This window comes from Convolutriloba macropyga, unplaced genomic scaffold, assembly GCF_964194025.1.
Source record: "Convolutriloba macropyga unplaced genomic scaffold, txConMacr16.3 SCAFFOLD_475, whole genome shotgun sequence".
Taxonomy (NCBI): Eukaryota; Metazoa; Xenacoelomorpha; order Acoela; family Convolutidae; genus Convolutriloba; species Convolutriloba macropyga.
In genome coordinates, this window is record NW_027450331.1 from 24,475 (window position 1) to 37,500 (window position 13,026).

The 13,026-nt window shown below is 44.0% G+C and overlaps 1 non-coding gene and 1 pseudogene across 1 annotated transcript in view; both read left to right on the forward strand.

The window, feature by feature from the left end:
• The first annotated feature begins 10,005 nt into the window (after positions 1-10,005).
• LOC142355804 (5.8S ribosomal RNA) lies at positions 10,006-10,157 on the forward strand (annotated as a pseudogene).
• A 1,683-nt stretch (positions 10,158-11,840) lies between these two features.
• Positions 11,841-13,026, forward strand: part of LOC142355801 (large subunit ribosomal RNA) — a 3,522-nt gene continuing 2,336 nt past the window's right edge. Inside the window, exon 1 of the ribosomal RNA XR_012761302.1 lies at positions 11,841-13,026. This exon is cut by the window's right edge and continues 2,336 nt beyond it. This is a non-coding gene — a ribosomal RNA (large subunit ribosomal RNA).

Genomic DNA, 13,026 nt, shown 5'->3' on the forward strand with positions numbered 1-13,026 from the left:
AAGCTGCATAAACAGTAATTCTATGTGTGGGGCATTATTAGGGGGAGGTGTCTTGTCAAAATATGGCTGGACTAAAGACCTCAACCCAGATAGGGTGGAAGGCCCTATGATCGGTCTGTTACTAATCGGTGACCGATAAAGACCTGACCAAGGCCTGTAGTAAGCTTGGTTAGGCATTACAGGAGATAACACTAAGACCGAGGGGTCTTAGAGAGCCCTCTAGCGGGGCGAATAGAGCTAGATCGAGCCTTGGGAAAGCTAGATCGAGCAGGACTGAAGCTAAAGGATAGACCGAGAGGTCTGTCTGGTCCTCCTAGAGAGGCCAAGAGAAAGTACGAGAAGCCAACTAAAGCTTGATCGGGCCTTCAGCAAGCACGACCGAGCTGTACCGGAGCTAACACTAAGACCGAGGGGTCTTAGAGAGCCCTCTAGCGGGGCGAATAGAGCTAGATCGAGCCTTGGGAAAGCTAGATCGAGCAGGACTGAAGCTAAACGATAGACCGAGAGGTCTGTCTGGTCCTCCTAGAGAGGCCAAGAGAAAAAACGAGAAGCTAACTAAAGCTTGATCGGGCCTTCAGCAAGCACGACCGAGCTGTACCGGAGCTAACACTAAGACCGAGGGGTCTTAGAGAGCCCTCTAGCGGGGCGAATAGAGCTTGATCAAGCCTTGGGCAAGCTAGATCGAGCAGGACTGAAGCTAAGCAAGAGACCGAGAGGTCTGTCTGGTCCTCCTAGAGAGGCCAAGAGAAAGTACGAGAAGCCAACTAAAGCTTGATCGGGCCTTCAGCAAGCACGACCGAGCTGTACCGGAGCTAACACTAAGACCGAGGGGTCTTAGAGAGCCCTCTAGCGGGGCGAATAGAGCTAGATCGAGCCTTGGGAAAGCTAGATCGAGCAGGACTGAAGCTAAACGATAGACCGAGAGGTCTGTCTGGTCCTCCTAGAGAGGCCAAGAGAAAGTACGAGAAGCTAACTAAAGCTTGATCGCGCCTTCAGCAAGCACGATTGAGCAAGACCGGAGCTAACACTAAGACCGAAGTGTCTTAGAGAGCCCTCTGGTGGGGCGAATAGAGCTAGATCGAGCCTTGGGAAAGCTAGATCGAGTAAGATTGAAGCTGAAAGAGTGTCAGAGGAGCAAATGAACCTCCAAAAAGTGAAAATCAAATTTTAGAAAAAACACAAGTTAAATACTGCATGGACAGTATTTCTATGTGTGGGGCATTATTAGGGGGAGGTGTCTTGTCAAAATATGGCTGGACTAAAGACCTCAACCCGGATAGGGTGGAAGGCCCCATGATCGGTCTGTTACTAATCGGTGACCGATAAAGACCTGACCAAGGCCTGTAGTAAGCTTGGTTAGGCATTACAGGAGTTAACACTAAGACCGAGGGGTCTTAGAGAGCCCTCTAGCGGGGCGAATAGAGCTAGATCGAGCCTTGGGAAAGCTAGATCGAGCAGGACTGAAGCTAAGCAAGAGACCGAAAGGTCTGTCTGGTCCTCCTAGAGAGGCCAAGAGAAAGTACGAGAAGCTAACTAAAGCTTGATCAGGCCTTCAGCAAGCACGACCGAGCTGTACCGGAGCTAACACTAAGACCGAGGGGTCTTAGAGAGCCCTCTAGCAGGGCGAATAGATCTAGATCGAGCCTTGGGAAAGCTAGATCGAGCAGGACTGAAGCTAAACGATAGACCGAGAGGTCTGTCTGGTCCTCCTAGAGAGGCCAAGAGAAAGTACGAGAAGCTAACTAAAGCTTGATCGGGCCTTCAGCAAGCACGACCGAGCTGTACCGGAGCTAACACTAAGACCGAGGGGTCTTAGAGAGCCCTCTAGCAGGGCGAATAGAGCTAGATCGAGCCTTGGGAAAGCTAGATCAAGCAGGACTGAAGCTAAACGATAGACCGAGAGGTCTGTCTGGTCCTCCTAGAGAGGCCAAGAGAAAGTACGAGAATCTAACTAAAGCTTGATCGGGCCTTCAGCAAGCACGACCGAGCTGTACCGGAGCTAACACTAAGACCGAGGGGTCTTAGAGAGCCCTCTAGCAGGGCGAATAGAGCTAGATCGAGCCTTGGGAAAGCTAGATCGAGCAGGACTGAAGCTAAACGATAGACCGAGAGGTCTGTCTGGTCCTCCTAGAGAGGCCAAGAGGAAGTACGAGAAGCTAACTAAAGCTTGATCGCGCCTTCAGCAAGCACGATTGAGCAAGACCGGAGCTAACACTAAGACCGAAGTGTCTTAGAGAGCCCTCTAGTGGGGCGAATAGAGCTAGATCGAGCCTTGGGAAAGCTAGATCGAGTAAGATTGAAGCTGAAAGAGTGTCAGAGGAGCAAATGAACCTCCAAAAAGTGAAAATCAAATTTTAGAAAAAAACACAAGTTAAATACTGCATGGACAGTAATTCTATGTGTGGGGCATTATTAGGGAGAGGTGTCTTGTCAAAATATGGCTGGACTAAAGACCTCAACCCGGATAGGGTGGAAGGCCCTATGATTGGTCTGTTACTAATCGGTGACCGATAAAGACCTGACCAAGGCCTGTAGTAAGCTTGGTTAGGCATTACAGAAGATAACACTAAGACCGAGGGGTCTTAGAGAGCCCTCTAGCGGGGCGAATAGAGCTTGATCAAGCCTTGGGCAAGCTAGATCGAGCAGGACTGAAGCTAAACGATAGACCGAGAGGTCTGTCTGGTCCTCCTAGAGAGGCCAAGAGAAAGTACGAGAATCTAACTAAAGCTGGGTCGGGCCTTCAGCAAGCACGACCGAGCAGTACCGGAGCTAACACTAAGACCGAGGGGTCTTAGAGAGCCCTCTAGTGGGGCGAATAGAGCTAGATCGAGCCTTGGGAAAGCTAGATCGAGCAGGACTGAAGCTAAACGATAAACCGAAAGGTCTGACGGGTCCTCATAAGAGGCATGGAGAAAGATCTGATACTAAAGTACCTCTCGGAAGTAATAAAATATGCCTGATGAAGCCGGGTATGATGTTTGTTGTTTGATGGCATTCATCGATTAGGTCTGGTGGATTCCCCATTACTCCGAGTGGTACTAGTAGAGGCTCCTACAGGGGTGAGCAAAGCGAGATCAAGCCTTAGGCAAGCTAGATCGAGCAGAACTGAAGCTGAAAAGCAAAATAAATGACAGGTCTGTCCAAATCAATAAACTTGAAATCCAGTGTGGTCACCACGGGTCACGAGGTGAATTCCTAGCGATTGTCTGCTGAACGTATAGGAAGGCCCGAAACGAACGATAATTTCATTGCACAGTGGAGATACTATACGTTCAGGAGTAGCATACATCGGGTTTGATCTATGATCATGTCTGGTCTCCGAGGATCCACCGGGTTACCAACTGGCACCGCTGTACTGGGTGTAAAACTGGGCCACCTGAAGTCCCGGGTGTAAAACTAGGTGCCTCTGTGCCAAAGTAGCGGCTTGCGTAGTGCATTATGCCTCCGGCTTGCGAAATGGTTATAAGCAATAAGAACAGGACGCCGCGGGGTGTTCACTTAAAGGAGTAACGTTCTCTCAAGGGAGGGGATCTAAAAATCTTGATAAAACATTTATTCTATGCAAAATTTGTGCGCAAATTTTGCAAAGTAAAAAGCTGCACTGTAGCAAATTCTATGTGTGTAGCATTATTAGGGAAGTGTTGTTTGATGGCACCTCTCTACTTGATGCACCAAAGAACTACCTTGATGGCTCATGACCGCTGGTAATCTGTCGTCGCTAGTAGTTCGGAACTGAGAACAAATATGTTCGCAAATTACAACAATTATACAGCATATTGCTGAATAAAGCAGAACCGAATAATACTCAGTGACTTTACACCAAGACTGACTAATGTCTGGATTGTATCGTCCTACTCGAGTAAGGCGAAGAAAAGCTAGAAAGATACGCTTTTCACAAAGCAGGCTTAATGCATGCAAACCAAGGAGGAAGGAGTGATGCCCCTCCTTATAATAAGCAGAACCAAATAAAGAACAGACAGCATCATCTGTACAGTGACCAAGAAGAGGTGAAACTTCTGTATGTGAAAAGGCAATTTGAGCGAGATTTATTAGCAGACTAGTATTATGTTGTTTCTAGTAGGCGAAAGCCGAAACATCAACATGTGAAAATCTGATATTAAATCCTCAATCATTTTCCCTAGTATTATACAGCTATGAGTAACCTTAATTGGACACGGCAATTATTGCTGACCGGTGAAACTTTCGCATGGGAAAGACACACACACTTCTTGACAAAGCAATAAGTATTATGCTGTTTCTAGTACGCGAAAGCAGAAACATCAGCATGTGAAAGTTGTGAAGTTGAAGAATTTTTGTGTTGAGTACGATGTTGTTACTAGTAACCATGTCGACAGCTGAGAACTGTTCTCTAACCAATAGAAGGTGAAACTTCTGTATGTGAAAAGGCAATTTGAGCGAGATTTCTTAGCAGACTAGTATTATGTTGTTTCTAGTAGGCGAAAGCCGAAACATCAACATGTGAAAATCTGATATTAAATCCTCAATCATTTTCCCTAGTATTATACAGCTACTAGTAGCCGTAATTGGTCAGGGAAACATTGTTGACCGGTGAAACTTCACATGGGAAAGACACACAAATTACTTGACAAAACAATAAGTATTATGCTGTTTCTAGTATGCGAAAGCAGAAACATCAGCATGTGAAAGTTGTGAAGTTGAAAAGTTTTTGTGTTGAGTACGGTGTTGTTACTAGTAACCATGTCGACAGCTGGAAAGCTGTTCTCTAACCAATAAAAGGTAAAACTTCTGTATCTGAAGAGGCGGCGTGATTGAGATTTTTAACAGACTAGTATTATGTTGTTTCTAGTAGGCGAGAGCCGAAACATCGACATGTGAACATCTGGTTTTTAAATCATGAGTCAATTCTCCCTAGTATGATACAGTTGTTAGCCGGTATTGGTAACAGTAGAACAGAGATTTGGAGGGCAAAACCTGCTCATGGGAAATGCTCACAGAGCGCTATCTACCAGTACACATAGTATTATGCTGTTTCTAGTACGCGCGAGCCGAAACATCAGCATGTGAAATGTGTAATCGTGGGTAACTCTAAGTGTGTAGAGTACTGTGTAGTAACTAGTAGCCATGCCAAAGCATGCATTGAAACTCTTCGTGATTTAAAAAGCTCAAAGCAAGATTGACGAGGCCGCAAGGCTATGTCTTTCTAAATTCGAACAAATCGAAAGATTGTTCAAAGTACAATTAAACTGATTGATCCTGTCAGTTGCCATATGCTTGTCTGAAAGACTAAGCCATGCATGTGCAAGCGAAGCTTGAAAAAGTGGAACCGCGAATGGCTCATTAAATCAGTTACTATCTATTAGTTGATTTGCAAGCTAAATGAATAACTGCGGTAACCCTGCAGCTAATGCATGCTGATTGTCCGACACTGTCGGAGACTTTTACAAGACTACACCGGGTGATTTGCTAAGTACAGACACATCCCGTGATGAGTCCTAGTAACTGAAAGATCCCAGATAGCTTCGGCTTGGGGACGGAACTTCCGAATTTCTGACCTATCAACCTATGATGGTAGTGTAACGGACTACCATGGTTGTGACGGGTAACGGGGAATCAGGGTTCGATTCCGGAGAGGGAGCCTTAGAAACGGCTACCACATCCAAGGAAGGCAGCAGGCACGCAAATTACCCACTCTCCGCACGAGGAGGTAGTGACTAGAAATAATGATATGAACCTTTATGGTTTGTAATCAGAATGGAATGGACTTAAAAGCTCCATTGATGAACGAGTAGAGGGCAAGTCTGGTGCCAGCAGCCGCGGTAATACCAGCCTCTACAAGCGTATGCAATAGTTGCTGCGTTTAAAAAGCTCATAGTTGGATCTGTTTGAGTAGAACGGCAACATGGTCTTCAGTTAAATCTGTTGACTCGTTCCGCTCATCCTTCGCATCGAAGAAATAGTTTGCACTTAAATGTGACGAACTGTGGAAACGGTGTTTTCACCCTGAGAAAATTAGAGTGTTCAAAGCATCCTTTGGGATCGAATAATAAAGCATGGAATAATGGAGAATGACCCGCTACTCGATTGATGCCGGTTGGCTGAGTGCGGTAATGATTGAAAGGAACAGACGGGGGCATTTGTATTGCTACGTTAGAGGTGAAATTCTTGGATCGTGGCAAGACAAACTACTGCGAAAGCATTTGCCAAGAATGTTTTCATTAATCAAGAACGAAAGTCAGAGTATTGAAGAGGATTAGATACCCTCGTAATTCTGACCATAAACTATACCAACCTACAATTTGTCAAAGTCGATCTTGACTTGGCAAGAGATTAACCGGGAAACCAAAGTTTATTGGTTCCGGGGGAAGTATGGTTGCAAAATCGAAACTTAAAGGAATTGACGGAAGGGCACCACCAGGAGTGGAGCCTGCGGCTTAATTTGACTCAACACGGGAAAACTCACCCGGTCCAGACATCTTAAGGATTGACAGATTGAATATCTTTCATGATTATATGGGCGGTGGTGCATGGCCGTTCTTAGTTAGTGGAGTGATCTGTCTGGTTAATTCCGATAACGAACGAGATCTTCTCCATCTAAATAATGAAATTCACTATATGTGAATTCAAACACTTCTTAGAGGAACTATGCGGAATTAAATACCGCAGATGAAGTGAGGCTATAACAGGTCTGTGATGCCCTTAGATGTTCTGGACTGCACGCGCGCTACACTGTGTACTTTTAGATTGAGTACTCAGCCCTTGGTCCGAAATGGACTGGGCAATCAGAGAAAAGTACAGCGCTTCAAGGGGATCGTCTGTTGTAACTTGCAGACGTGAACCAGGAATTCCTGGTACTTATGAGTCAACAACTCATAGGGATTACGTCCCTGCCCTTTGTACACACCGCCCGTCGCTACTACTGATTGGATAGTTAAGCAAGAATTGCAAATTCCTACTGTTGGGACTTCGGTCTCCGGCAACGGGATGAAGCGGATCGAGCTTAATTGTCTAGAGGAAGTAAAAGTCGTAACAAGGTTTCCGTAGGGGAACCTGCGGAAGGATCAGTGATTGATTCCTTCGGGCATGGCTGCTGGTAGAGGCCATGTCTGTAGTGCGCATGACGCTCTGTCGCTAGAGATTGCTTGGCAACCAATCTCGAATTATGTATCGAGCTCAAAAACTACTTGTGTGGATACATAGTTCAGCAGTCATGGCAAGGGACTGCTTAAAGGGAGACTAGTTAGCAAAAGCAGCCTAGCAGAACTGCAGCTATCTAGATCTCAGAAGCTGGGTTATAGAAGCCCAGCTATAGACTTGTGAATGAGAAAGGCCTAAAAAGGTCCACAAGTCGCGTGGTTAGAACCGACACGCAAAAATCCCAGCGAGTGACAGAGCGTTGCGCTGTTCAGTGGGAAAGAGTTGAGCTACTCGGGGCGCCCACTGAACTTGCTCCGAGCCAAAGGCTCGAAAAAACACAGCTTAGCCTCAGATCCTTTACATAGAAGGCTAGCTAAAATAAACTTACCTTGGACGAGGGTAAAGTTTAGTCAGTTCTTAGGGGAGAGTAATCCACAGCTTCTCGCCCTCTGAACATTCTCCCAGATATGTAGGTCTGGGAGAGTCTCCTCCTGTTCTTCGGAATCTGGAGGTAGACAAAGACAGTACGATACGATCTTGCATCGGGATGACTAACCGATAATGATCATAATCTGACAATTTTTCCGGCTTGAGGCACCGGAGTCAGATTAAAGACACATACTGAACTAAAGGCGTATGTGCAAAGCTTGTCGGAGTGTAGAGAGTCAAGCTGAGTTGACTCGTCACGTGGTGATGACAACAGCCATGTGCAAAACACTCACAACTTTATCGTCTATGTGGAAAAGGTTGCTAACAGCGCTCTCTATGAGAGGCCCTCGCATATAACTATACGAGGAAAAGGCGATAGAGTTGTTTGAATGTGGGGCAGGTTCATCGACAAGCTAAGTTGATCACATTCTTGTTGTGGCATCCTACTAGAATTGGTCACGGTCTGCACCAACTCTCCCCAAGTTGGCCAGACTTAAAACTAGAAATAAGGTTTGCAGCTATGTGAACCTAGAAACTGTAAAGGAGTTGAAAGAACTTAAAGGAATTGAAAGAGGCCTTGAGGTATATCCTCTTGGTAAAGACCCACAAAAGCTCACAAAAGTGGCTTCGAAGGGCAAAACTGGTTCATCCAAAACAATTGGAGAGCTTAAAGCAGAACCAATTCGAATGAAACACTATTGGTGAAACTTCATCATGAGAACGTCACAAGCTGATCACGCTCTATGATATGACTAGTATTATGTTGCTTCTAGTAGGCTAAGCGCAAGCCGAAACATCAACATGTGAAAGTCGTAGAATTTTGCAATCAAACTGTGGCTAGTACTGTGATGTTACTAGTAACCTGGTGTTCCGTCATATGGCCAAGAGAGCATTTGAAGGCGAAACTTCTGCATGGGAAAGCTGCATCATGATCAAAATTTTATATCGAGTATTATGTTGACGTTAGTAGGCCTTGGCCGAAAACGCAGCATGTGAAAGGTATAGATAAAAGTTATTGTTGCAGTCAGTACTGTGTAGTTACTAGTAGCTGGATTTAAGCTCAAAATGAGACACTGTTGGTGAAACTTCATCATGAGAATGTCACAAGCTGATCAAGCTCTATGATATGACTAGTATTATGTTGCTTCTAGTAGGCTAAGCGCAAGCCGAAACATCAACATGTGAAAGTCGTAGAATTTTGCGATCAAATTGTGGCTAGTACTGTGATGTTACTAGTAACCTTGTGTTACGTCATATGGCCAAGAGAGCATTTGAAGGCGAAACTTCTGCATGGGGAAGCTGCATCATGAACAAAAGTTTATATCGAGTATTATGTTGACATTAGTAGGCCCTGGCCGAAAGCGCAGCATGTGAAAGGTATAGATAAAAGTTATCGTTGCAGTCAGTACTGTGTAGTTACTAGTAGCTGGATTTAAGCTCGAAATGAGACACTGTTGGTGAAACTTCATCATGAGAACGTCACAAGCTGATCACGCTCCATGATATGACTAGTATTATGTTGCTTCTAGTAGGCTAAGCGCAAGCCGAAACATCAACATGTGAAAGTCGTAGAATTTTGCGATCAAATTGTGGCTAGTACTGTGATGTTACTAGTAACCTTGTGTTACGTCATATGGCCAAGAGAGCATTTGAAGGCGAAACTTCTGCATGGGGAAGCTGCATCATGAACAAAAGTTTATATCGAGTATTATGTTGACGTTAGTAGGCCCTGGCCGAAAGCGCAGCATGTGAAAGGTATAGATAAAAGTTAGCGTTGCAGTCAGTACTGTGTAGTTACTAGTAGCTGGATTTAAGCTCGAAATGAGACACTGTTGGTGAAACTTCATCATGAGAACGTCACAAGCTGATCACGCTCTATGATATGACTAGTATTATGTTGCTTCTAGTAGGCTAAGCGCAAGCCGAAACATCAACATGTGAAAGTCGTAGAATTTTGCAATCAAACTGTGGCTAGTACTGTGATGTTACTAGTAACCTTTTCTTACGTCATATGGCCAAGAGAGCATTTGAAGGCGAAACTTCTGCATGGGGAAGCTGCATCATGAACAAAAGTTTATATCGAGTATTATGTTGACGTTAGTAGGCCCTGGCCGAAAGCGCAGCATGTGAAAGGTATAGATAAAAGTTATCGTTGCAGTCAGTACTGTGTAGTTACTAGTAGCTGGATTTAAGCTCGAAGTGAGACACTGTTGGTGAAACTTCATCATGAGAACGTCACAAGCTGATCACGCTCTATGATATGACTAGTATTATGTTGCTTATAGTAGGCTAAGCGCAAGCCGAAACATCAACATGTGAAAGTCGTAGAATTTTGCGATCAAACTGTGGCTAGTACTTTGATGATGCTTGTAGCCAACCGAATTGGTTGAAAAGCCCAATAAGTAAGCTAACTTGGGAGAGCTTGTTGGAAACCAAATGCTACTAGATTGGTCCAAATACATCCTTCAACAGGGGATCACTTGGCTCGCTTTACGAAGAGGAGCACAGCTATATGTGTTAATTCGGTATGAATCGCAAGATTTGTTTACCGACCTCTCTAACGCAAAAGGCGGTCTCGGCTTCGGCTGTTGACTGCGTCCGATTCAGGGTTATATAACTCTCGATTGAACACATTGATGTTCTATTGTTGGTGCTTCCAATAAAATTGGAACACTTAAAGCAGAACCGATTCAAATAATAGCATTCTGATCAATGATTGCATTCCTTGATCAAGAACTGCTGGAGTCATTGTGATGGCGAATTTTCTTCATAAGAAAATTGCAAAGAGACGGAACTTAATGAGACTAGTATTATGTTGTTTCTAGTAAGCGGAAGCTGAAACAGCAACATGTGAAAATCAAGTTTTGTTCAATGATCTCGAGGCGATAAGTACTATGAAGCAACTAGTAGCCTAAGCATGACTCAGATTTGAGACAGTCAAAAAGACTGGCGAAACTTCTTCACATGAAAGTTACATAGAGAACTACAAATGTATACAGCGAGTATTATGTTGTTTCTAGTAGGCGAAAGCTGAAACATCAACATGTGAAAGTTGTCTGCAAACTGTAGAACGATATGTGATTAGTACTGTGCTGTTACTAGTAGCCAGTCTGACTGTAGAAGCCAAGACAAAGGGAAACTAATGCATCTGAAAAGGACAAGTTATGGAAAGGTATGCACGATAAGTATTATGTTGTTTCTAGTAAGCGGCAGCTGAAACATCAACATGTGAACGTCGTTGTGTACAGTAACCTAGAACTATATAGTCCTTAGTAACGTGCATTTACTAGTACCTGTAATTGGTATTCAGACTCAGGCAGTTTGGAATAGTTTGGCAAAGATGCACCAGAGAAAACTGGGATTTGATACAGAAATTGTTGAATACAAGTATTATGCTGCTTCTAGTAGGTTGAATCCGAAACATCAGCATGTGAAAATTGAAAACATTTCTGGTTCGAATTGTCACAAGTATTTGGTGATCTGAGTAGCCAAACTCACTACAACGCCAATTGAAGGCAAAAATTCTCAACGGGAAAAGCTATTCTCATTGAATGAGCTAACAAGACGAGTATTATGTTGCTTCTAGTAGGCGAAAGCCAAAACATCAACATGTGAAAGTCTTGCTGAACAAATTTAATGTTGTTGAGCTCAGTACCGTGTGAATTAGTAGCCATAATTGGCGAGCGAAAATTGAACTGGCGAAACTTCGTCTTTGGAAAATTGCAGATGCCGAGCACTTATTTTGCAACGAGTATTATGTTGACTGTAGTAAGCGAAAGCCGAAACAGCAACATGTGAAAGCTGTTGAAATTTGTGGTCATTTTGCAATAAGTACAAGGAGTGTAACTAGTAGCCAGGTCAAAATTTGGGATAAGAATGAGCAAAAATTCTGCATGAGAACAGTTGAAATTATGAAACTAAATTACAAAGACTAGTATTATGTTGTTTCGAGTACGCGAAAGCGGAAACATCAACATGTGAACGTTTGTAACGAAGTTTCGTTAATTTTCAGCCTAGTACTGAGCAAGAACGAGTAGCCTCATCTCCAATCCCACGCAAAATGTAGTGAAATATGTGAGTGAACCTTATTCACGGTGAGGGTTTCCCGAGGTCTGTATTGCAGCGAGTATTATGTTGCTTCTAGTAAGCGAAAGCTGAAACAACAACATTTGAAAGTTGGAATTAATGACTGAATGGAAACTTCGACCTGTGTTTGATAGTAGTAGCGAACAAAACTGCTGAATCGGTTTCTGTCTCATATTGGTCAGTGAACCAATTAAGAGACAATCAACTACATAACCTGAATTGGGCGAGAGAACCCCCTTAACTTAAGCATATCAGTAAGGGGAGGAAAAGAAATCAACTGAGAATCCCTTAGTAATGGCGAATGAACAGGGAAAAGCTCATCGGGAAGAGAAATGGCAACATTTCTCGGTGTCCGGTATGGTTTGATGCTAGACTGGTGAATTTGTCCTGATGTCTACTGGAAAGTAGCATCAAAGAAGGTGAAAATCCTGTAAAGGTCATTTTCGATACCAGTCATAATGGCTCATTCCTATGAGTAGAGTTGTTTGAAAGTGCAACTCGAAGCTGGAGATATGTCTCTCCAAAAGCTAATTATAAAGCGAGACCGATAGTAAACAAGTACCGTGAGGGAAAGTTGAAAAGCACTCTGAAGAGAGAGTGAAAAGTACGTGAAACTGTTGAAGGGGAACTGGAGTGAGCGTTACCATACTCAATGCCTTGATATTATATTCTCGGCTACCGAGTAGTGTAGTTGTCGTCTTTTGGCAAATCTTGTTAATGAATCGAGCAGAAGTTTTCCTCGGAATTCTTCTTGTTGATTCTAAACAAAATGAGATAAATTGATCTTGATTGCCTGTCTGACCTCAACTTCCTATTCAATGCTCTCTACAGCCCGTCTTGAAACACGGACCAAGGAGTGTGAGTTGCTTGCAAGTGTTGTCGCTCATTGAAAGCGCACACGCGAAATGAAAGTGAACAGTGTAATTTTTATGAATTGCACTACTTTGTGTGGTGAGGGCGCCGATTCGGTGTCCCGCAACCACGGACGGTTTTGCTCTTATTGCATGACTGATCCAGAGCAAGTAGCACACGACCCGAAAGATGGTGATCTATGCTTGGGCAGGGCGAAGCCACGGGAAACCATGGTGGAAGCCCGAAGCGGTTCTGACGTGCAAATCGATCGTCTGACCTGAGCATAGGGGCGAAAGACTAATCGAACCATCTAGTAGCTGGTTTCCTCCGAAGTTTCCCTCAGGATAGCAAAAGCTTGAGCAAGATTGAAAAATCTTCGCAAAGCAATTTCATCGGTTAAAGCGAATGATTAGAGGAATGGGGGAAAATTTTTCCTTCACCTATTCTCAAACTATAAATCGGTGAGATGTCCTTGTGACTTAATTGCACTTGGACTATGAATGCAAGCTTTTTGTGGGCCGCTTTTGGTAAGCAGAACCGGCG